This window comes from Haliotis asinina, chromosome 6 (genome assembly GCF_037392515.1).
Source record: "Haliotis asinina isolate JCU_RB_2024 chromosome 6, JCU_Hal_asi_v2, whole genome shotgun sequence".
In the NCBI taxonomy this organism is placed as follows: Eukaryota; Metazoa; Mollusca; class Gastropoda; order Lepetellida; family Haliotidae; genus Haliotis; species Haliotis asinina.
The window spans coordinates 61315282-61323352 of NC_090285.1; positions in this window are offsets into that span (position 1 = coordinate 61315282).

An 8071-nucleotide genomic window follows, 5' to 3' on the forward strand; every position below is an offset into this window, starting at 1 on the left:
ATGTTTGAGTTTGAGTAACTGACTGCACTGTGCAGGTATCTGTGCTGGATGACTATGCACGGGACTTACAATGGAATATCATCGTGCACATGATAACCTAGGTCCACAGATATGCCAGATTCAGCCAGAGACAGTGGAACAGGGTTTTCAGTGATTAGTCACACTTTAAATTGGGCTTGCAAATGGTAGGTTGCAGATGTGGTGAAGGAGGTGGGAAAGTCATTGGAGGTGCAGCATACTGGCTTGTGGACCATTTCATGGCAGTGGTCCATCTCAATTTATGAGTCAGAAGGATGTTACAGCCTTACCATATCTAGAGCAGGTATTGACCTCAGCTCTTCATCCAGTTATGTAGTTACATGGGCTGACATTTCAGCATGACAATACTATTGATGAAGGCTTCAGATAAGGGCCGTATCGGCGTATGTAGCAATGGTGTAGGTTCTTAGAATCATTTGTGGACGTATTTATCTGAAAAAGTATTGCTAAATTGTCTGTTAACCTGTTTGCACAAGAGTAGCAAAGTCTTGGTGCATATGACACGAAAATTGAAATTACTCACACACTATTAAATTCCATTCAGTACTCTAACTTTTCCCTCCACTCTTATATTGAAAGAATAAGGCATCATACCGATGTTGAAAAATTATCTGGAGCTCTGCTATTGACCTTACAGAGGGTTTGAATCCCCACGTGGGTACAATGTGTGAAGCCCATTCTGGTGTTCCCCGTTGTGATATTGCTGCAATATTTGCCTAGAGCGGCAAAAAATTTTACTCAGTTCTACATAACGTCTGTGTTGATGTCATATGTGGGCCATCCTAGTTTCCTAGACTTAAATCTGATGAAACACATTTGTAATGAGCCAGATAGATGAGTATGACAACAGATGAATCAACTCTGGACATTGCCAAAACTTAGACAAGCACATAATAATGATGCATTTGGTTAGTGTGTATTCCAAGTCCTCTTGCCCACAGGTGAGCAGTTGCTGTCATGGCCTCACCTAGGAACTCACAAGTGGTATTTTCCTGCTTCTACAGTTTATCAGTATGAATGTTGTATTGTGGGACCATGGATTGAATTTCTTTAAAGGCATTTTAAAGTTGCACAACAGGGTACACGACCATTACATGACAGGTTCTTCTGAATAACAACTTTTTTTCTCTTTATATGACTTTTCAGAGCTAATTCTTGCTCCTTTAGGAATATTATACATTATTTTCACAATATTGTCCTGCATTTGTGGTACAGTAATGCTGCCTGGATGCCGGCAGTATATGATACAAATCTTTTGCATAGTAGTCTGTGTTGGGATTTGATTAAAATTTTCAAGGTTTTCAATTGGTTAAATATAATTTGATGCTTGAGATTCAAGATTATGTTAGTCTCTATGCAGGGGACTACCTATGAAACGTTATTGATTAGTGTTTTGTTACCTTTGGTAAGCTTGTGTAACATATAACACATGTTAAATTTGTGTTACAGTTTCTGGTAAATTACAGATTTGAGTTCTTTTTGGGGGTTGAGTTCCATCAAGCATTCAAACCCACATCTGTAGGATGAACATTTGTAACATATATTTTAAAACAGTTCATCAAAACAGGTATTTGTGATATTAGAGGATATTTTCAATCATCTTTTAAAGTTATCAGTTTTACTTCCTAGTAAACAAGAGTTTAAGATAGTCAGGCTTTTGTGAATTCATAACAGGATGGAGGAGGAGATATGAGCATCTCATGGGAGTCACCTGAGTGAGTTTTCAGGTGTTGGTTGACAGCACTTTTCCAGATAATCAGTTGGCTGTGTTCAAAAGCATTTGCTGTAGAAAGATATGTTTCTATGTATATTTGAATATTTCACAGTTTAACTCAGGGTGAAACTAATTTTTGTCAAATATATTTGTGTTTCTGAAAGTGGAAATTTACCAAAATGTACCAGCAGAACCCTTGTACAAAGCATAGTGATAGGACCACCATGCAACTCTAACACTCAAGTTTTAATAGTCTTAGCTGTACACTGGGTTGTGTATATGGCATTGAGGTACAATTTGTATCATGAATAAGGTACAGTAGCAACATGAAAGTAAAATCACTTTCACACTTCCTCTGTTTTGTCAATAAACTTTGAAATGATTAATCAGTTGTGAATGAATTCCTGTGTTAATATTAAAACACAGTAAACATAAAATATTTACACTGTGGCTCCAACACATTCTTGCATCAGTCTTAATGCTGGGGGATAGTGTAGTGCCATCACAGACTTACATCCGTCTCAGTGCCGGGGGAATATTGTGGTGCCAACACAGACTTACATCAGTTTTAGTGCTGGGAATATCGTAGTGCCAACACAGACTTACACCAGTTTTAGTGCTGGGAATACTGTAGTGCCAACACAGACTTACACCAGTCTTAGTGCTGGGAATATTGTAGTGTCAACACAGACTTACATTAGTCTTAGTGCTGGGAATATTGTGGAGCCAACACAGACTTACATCAGTCTTAGTGCTGGGATTATTGTAGCTCCAACACAGACTTACATCAGTCTTACTGCTGTGGAATATTGTAGTGCCAACACAAGACTTACATCCGTCTCAGTGCTGGGGGAATACTGTAGTGCCAACACAGACTTACACCAGTCTTAGTCCTGGGAATCTTTGTAGTGCCAACACAGACTTACACCAGTCTTAGTCCTTGGATTATTGTAGTGCCACAACACAGACTTACACCAGTCATGGTCCTGCACAGACTTACACCAGTCTTAGTCCTGGGATTACTGTAGTGCCAACACAGACTTACATCAGTCTTAGTGCTTGGAACACTAACTCCAGCACAGAGTTACATCTATCTAAGAGCTGGAAATATTATTACTCCAACACAGACTTTCATTGGTCTTTATGCTAGGAACACAATAGTGCCAACACAAATTTATAACAGTCTTAGTTTTGGAAATATTTTAACTCCACCACAGACTATCACATGTTCTAGTGCTGAGAAAGTGGATTGATAGGTATATCTTACTGTGGTGTCCATGTTGATTTAAAACCTACTTGTTTCAATAATAATCATGTGTTTTATAGGCACATGATTTGTTTCTTTGCCAGTAAAGTTCCTTGATTGCAGAGAGACTCAGCACAACTTGCGTTTTCATTCATATACCTGTTCACTGGAACTGCCACTTGACTTGACAGACTTTAAGCATGTTACTAAAATACTGCTGAGTCTGTCTGAATTCAGACTGTGAATATTCGCGGTTTGTTTCCGTCTCCACCAATATGTTCTTAATGGAAGAGGCGATAAGCTGAATCAGTTTTAGTGTTGTGATTATTGCACGCATTGCTTATCTATCTGTCATTGGCATGACTTGTCAACACTTGATTCGGTCGAAATATAGAAAATGGCGACCCGTTTTTCAACCCGGAAGTGTGCGTATTATACTGATGAATATAAATAGTAATCGTTTCCTTGGTGATTACAGAACTGAGAAATGTCTTCCACGTCCACCGAGGCAGTTCTTCTGGCAAGAACACCAAGATATCACACTGTTATGAACCACAAACTCAACATCATTGATTTTTCATGTTACAACTTTGAGTACCACCACAGGCAAACTGTAGCGCAAATGGGGCCTGCGCAGCAGAAAATATGACAAGTCTTCATATATGCGAGCGAATTGCGCAACAGTTTGCCTGTGGTACCACCAAGGCTATGCGGAAATACAAATAGTTTCTGACCAAAGTGTTGACTAGCCTCGTGTGTTCTGACATACCATCTGCATATGTATGTATGTATGTATGTATGTATGTATGTATGTATGTATGTATGTATGTATGTATGTATGTATGTATGTATGTATGTATGTATGTATGTATGTATGTATGTATGTATGTATGTATGTATGTATGTTTTAGCTTTTACAATCTCACTATGAAACAATTCTTATATAACTTATCCTGAAAATATCTAAAATAGATGAATATAAGAAAGGAGTCGGGAATAAAGTCTTCATTTTCATTCCCAATGCGGGCATAATGTATGCCTAGAAAGAGCTCCGATTTTGTTTCACTATACATAGACGCTATTGTGAGCACATAAAACTGGAAACAGGAAATCTATACCGGAACACGCAAGGCAGTCTTGTCACGTTATGATATTCGGCCGTGACCATGTTCATTGTGTATCTACACTTCCATTTGTAATCCATGTCATTACCTTTATTCAAGGGGTGGGAGGGTAAACAGAGATTTTTCTGGGTTACGTCTTTTTATTCTAGAGTACAACGTTTTAGGGCTTGCGCTGGCCCCCATCATCAGGTAGAACTAAGCATAACGTCATAATGGCGATTAGGTAGGTTAGAGGCTAAAGCGTTCGCCCGTCACGCCCAAGACTTGGACTCGATACCCCATATTGTTAGAATATTGCTTAAAGCGGCGTAAAACCAAAATCACTTTAATTCATTTAGTATTATTTTCATAAATTTTGTCGAAGTGATGTGTGAACGAATCGGCAGATCGGACTAACACATCATTGACGCCATGAAACAGTATTGCTTGTTAGAGATGTATGTGTTTCCTCCCACTGCATTGATCTATTTAAATTATAATAACAAATATACATGCACCTTTAATCTCTAAGTGTGAAACATTGTCTTGCAATAAGAAAGTGAAATCCCAAATACGACATATGTTGCATTGTCTTGCTCAATTTACACAAGTACCATTGAATTTGTAAATCGTCATATGTCTTAGCAAATGTCATATTTTCCTTGTCACAATGAATATGCGACCGGACTGGGAGTTTTACACAGATTTATTTAAATATACTGTTGTATTTCTTGAAATGTATGTTGTATTTCCTGAAATGTACGTTTGCCTTGTCTTTGAAAGAAATGGTTGTAAACAACAGAGAGTTTTTAAAAAAATGTTTTGGAATGGCGCTTCCAAGCTCCAACTTGACATGCCATTTCCAGATCAACGCGACCGAAAGCTGCGCAATAGCTGTCGTTATTTCTCGTTACATGTGGTAAAACATTGTATTTATCAATCAAAACAGATCGACTGATGTTAGTGTCGGTCGAACGTGTATGGCGTTATACATTTTCGGTAAATAGTTCAATAAAGCATAACAAGGCCAATTTACTGTGAAGTATTGAGCCTGTTTGTGGAGCAGCTTAGTAGTTAAAGCACTTGTTCTTTACGCCGAAGGGTCGGAATACATGGTGACAATGTGTGAAACCATTTTCTTTTGTCCACACCTGTGATATTGCTGAATAACTGCTAATAGCGACTTAAATCATAACTTATAATACGCACTCCCCTTTACGCTTGGTGCAACACGAGGGTTAGAAGTTAAGTGATAGCCTGAACTGATAGCCTGGGTCACATGTTAATATGTGAACAGTATTACAACTATTTCTCGCTACGGAGCACATTGAATTGGGTATGTTCATACAGTCATGAATATTGCGGAAGTAAGTGTAAACTGACATATTAAGACTACAAGAGTATCATCGAAATGTAATAAATGCGACATAAATACACACTACAGGCCCCCTCTCTGGTAAAAATACTTTACGGCACCAGTTGTCAACATCAATCCCCCGTAGCTTCATATACAGTGGTTTCCGAGATCGTTCCCATTCTTAACTTTATCGATAGCACTGTATGCTCAATATGCCACTGACCCGTGAAGGTCCGGGGTAGAATAGGCCCTTCAGCAAACCAATGCTTGCCATAAAAGGCGACTATGCTTGTAGTAAGAAGCGACTAACGGGATCGGGTTGTCAGACTCGCTGACTTGGTTGGCATATGTCATCGGTTCCCAGTTGTGTAGATCGATGCTCATGTTGCTGATCACTGGATTCGAGACTCGATTATTTACAGACCGACAGACATATAGCTGGAATATTGCTGAGTGAGGTGTAAAACTAAACTCACACACTCACTCAATCACTCGGTATGTCCCTATTTCCTATTCTGTTTACAAGCGCAGAGAAAGTTTCATAACAAACAATTAAAAACACGAATTTTTGCAACCTATTTCAGTGTATTAAATTTCAGTTGGCAAACTTAAATAGTTTGTGAAAAAGGTTGCCCTCAATGAGAGGCGGTGGATGACGGACGGGGGGGGGGGGGGGGGGGGGGATTACGTTATTACGTTTTGGAAACACACAGCCCTGTCGATTGCACACATTTTACTGTAAATGGGAATGTATGGTTACTTGTGAATATAATGAACACTTTGATTCTAGACTATTTATTCGCTCATAATATCCAGAGTTATGTTTTGTCATACTGGGGCCCGTTTCACGAAACTCTCGTAAGCCTAAGATCTCGTAACTTTTCTCGTAGCATCCGTAGCTCCTTTGTTACAGTATAGGAGGTACAATGGCTACGAGAAAACTTACGAGATCTTAGGCTACGAGCGTTTTGTGAAACGGGCCCCTGGCAAATAAATATATAAAGACTCATTGGCGTAATATGTGTACATGAGGTTAAGTTCTTTGAATGGCATAGTTAGAAAATGGTGAATCAGATAAGTAAAAAAAAATATGGCACAACAACTTCTTTGTTCAGGTGCTTGACAGCGATACGGGAATCTGTATCGAAACGTCGCATGACCTGAACAAAGAAACTGTTTATCCACAAAGTTTGTACTTATCCGTTAGGGTAGGCATGTTAATTATTGCATCACTGATAAATAAGCATAGATATTGTACAGACAGATATAACATACTGTAGAATTATTTATTTATAGTAGGGATAAATGGATGTATTTACATGAATATATCTTTGTAACAGTTGCTATGTCATCATGTACACTGGTGAACTGGCGATCATCACATATCGCTTCTAAGCCTCATCCCTTATTAGCTGAAAAAGGATGCACTGATTACAGTAGCGTGTAGCCATATACGTAGTTACAGATGTGTGTGACCTGCATGAACAGGGCCATGCTGACACGCACTGTGAAAAACAAAGATAAATAATTCATTTCTGTGTTGGAAATGAGAGAATAATTACTGGTCCCCAACAACCAGTGCTTGTTTGGTGGCTGCTGTGCAGTTCAGTAGCTGGCATGTTGACTCCTAGCAAAGCCGCTGTACCAACTGGTACAATATCATTGCCGGATCCACGGGGGAAGAGTGGTTTTCAGGCGGTTTTCATAACATATACAATATACAACACGATATACATCGATGTACACACCCTGCATACAATACAGTACATTACAAGTGATAGACGTGGATATATATACATGTACTACATCAAAAGTAGCTGCTATTCAGTAAGATGTCACACCTATTGACATATTATATCCCTACTGGTAAACGTGCGTTACAAGCACAACTGACAAACGTGCAGTAGCGGTAGAACGTCATGATCAGGCGACCATGGCGATTGTGCCTTATTGTTAGTCGGGTCATTTACCATGTAAAGTCGAACTCATTAATATCGCTTGTATGCGCCTCTACTCTCAAAACAATCGCAGATCCAACGAGACGTGTTTCAAATAGAACGCCATTCCATCCCATCCCATCCCATACCTACGTGCATGTTTGTTGAGAAAGGATGGTGATTGTTGACGACAGTGTATGCGCCATCCAAACATTTTCCAGACTTGTTAGGTGGCCAGTCTGGACCGAGTGTTGGTCATGATAATGTGGCTATGTTCTCCTTTTAGAGGCAGGCTGCTCATTTATAATACGAGCCGTGTATGTTGTCTGTTTGTTAGTTTGGCATCCTGTATTCTGAATAAATAAATAAATAAACAAAAAAAACCCAAAACAAATAAATGAACGACGTCCATGGTTTTGCGAGACTTTACGGGTTAACTGTTGCGGGAGGACGTGGTGTCTTTTAAAGTTAACAGTGTAAGTGGGACTTCACCAGACAGTGCTGTGTGGAACGCAAGAAAAAAAGAAAAGAAAACAGAAAAAGAAATCAGTCTGTCCCGATTAAGAAACACCTTCTTTAGGGTTTAGCAGCATATATACCCATCATTGTCTAAGACTGCCTATAGTATGTTCATTATAGGTAGTTTCACCGGTAGTCTCATCAGAGCTAACTACC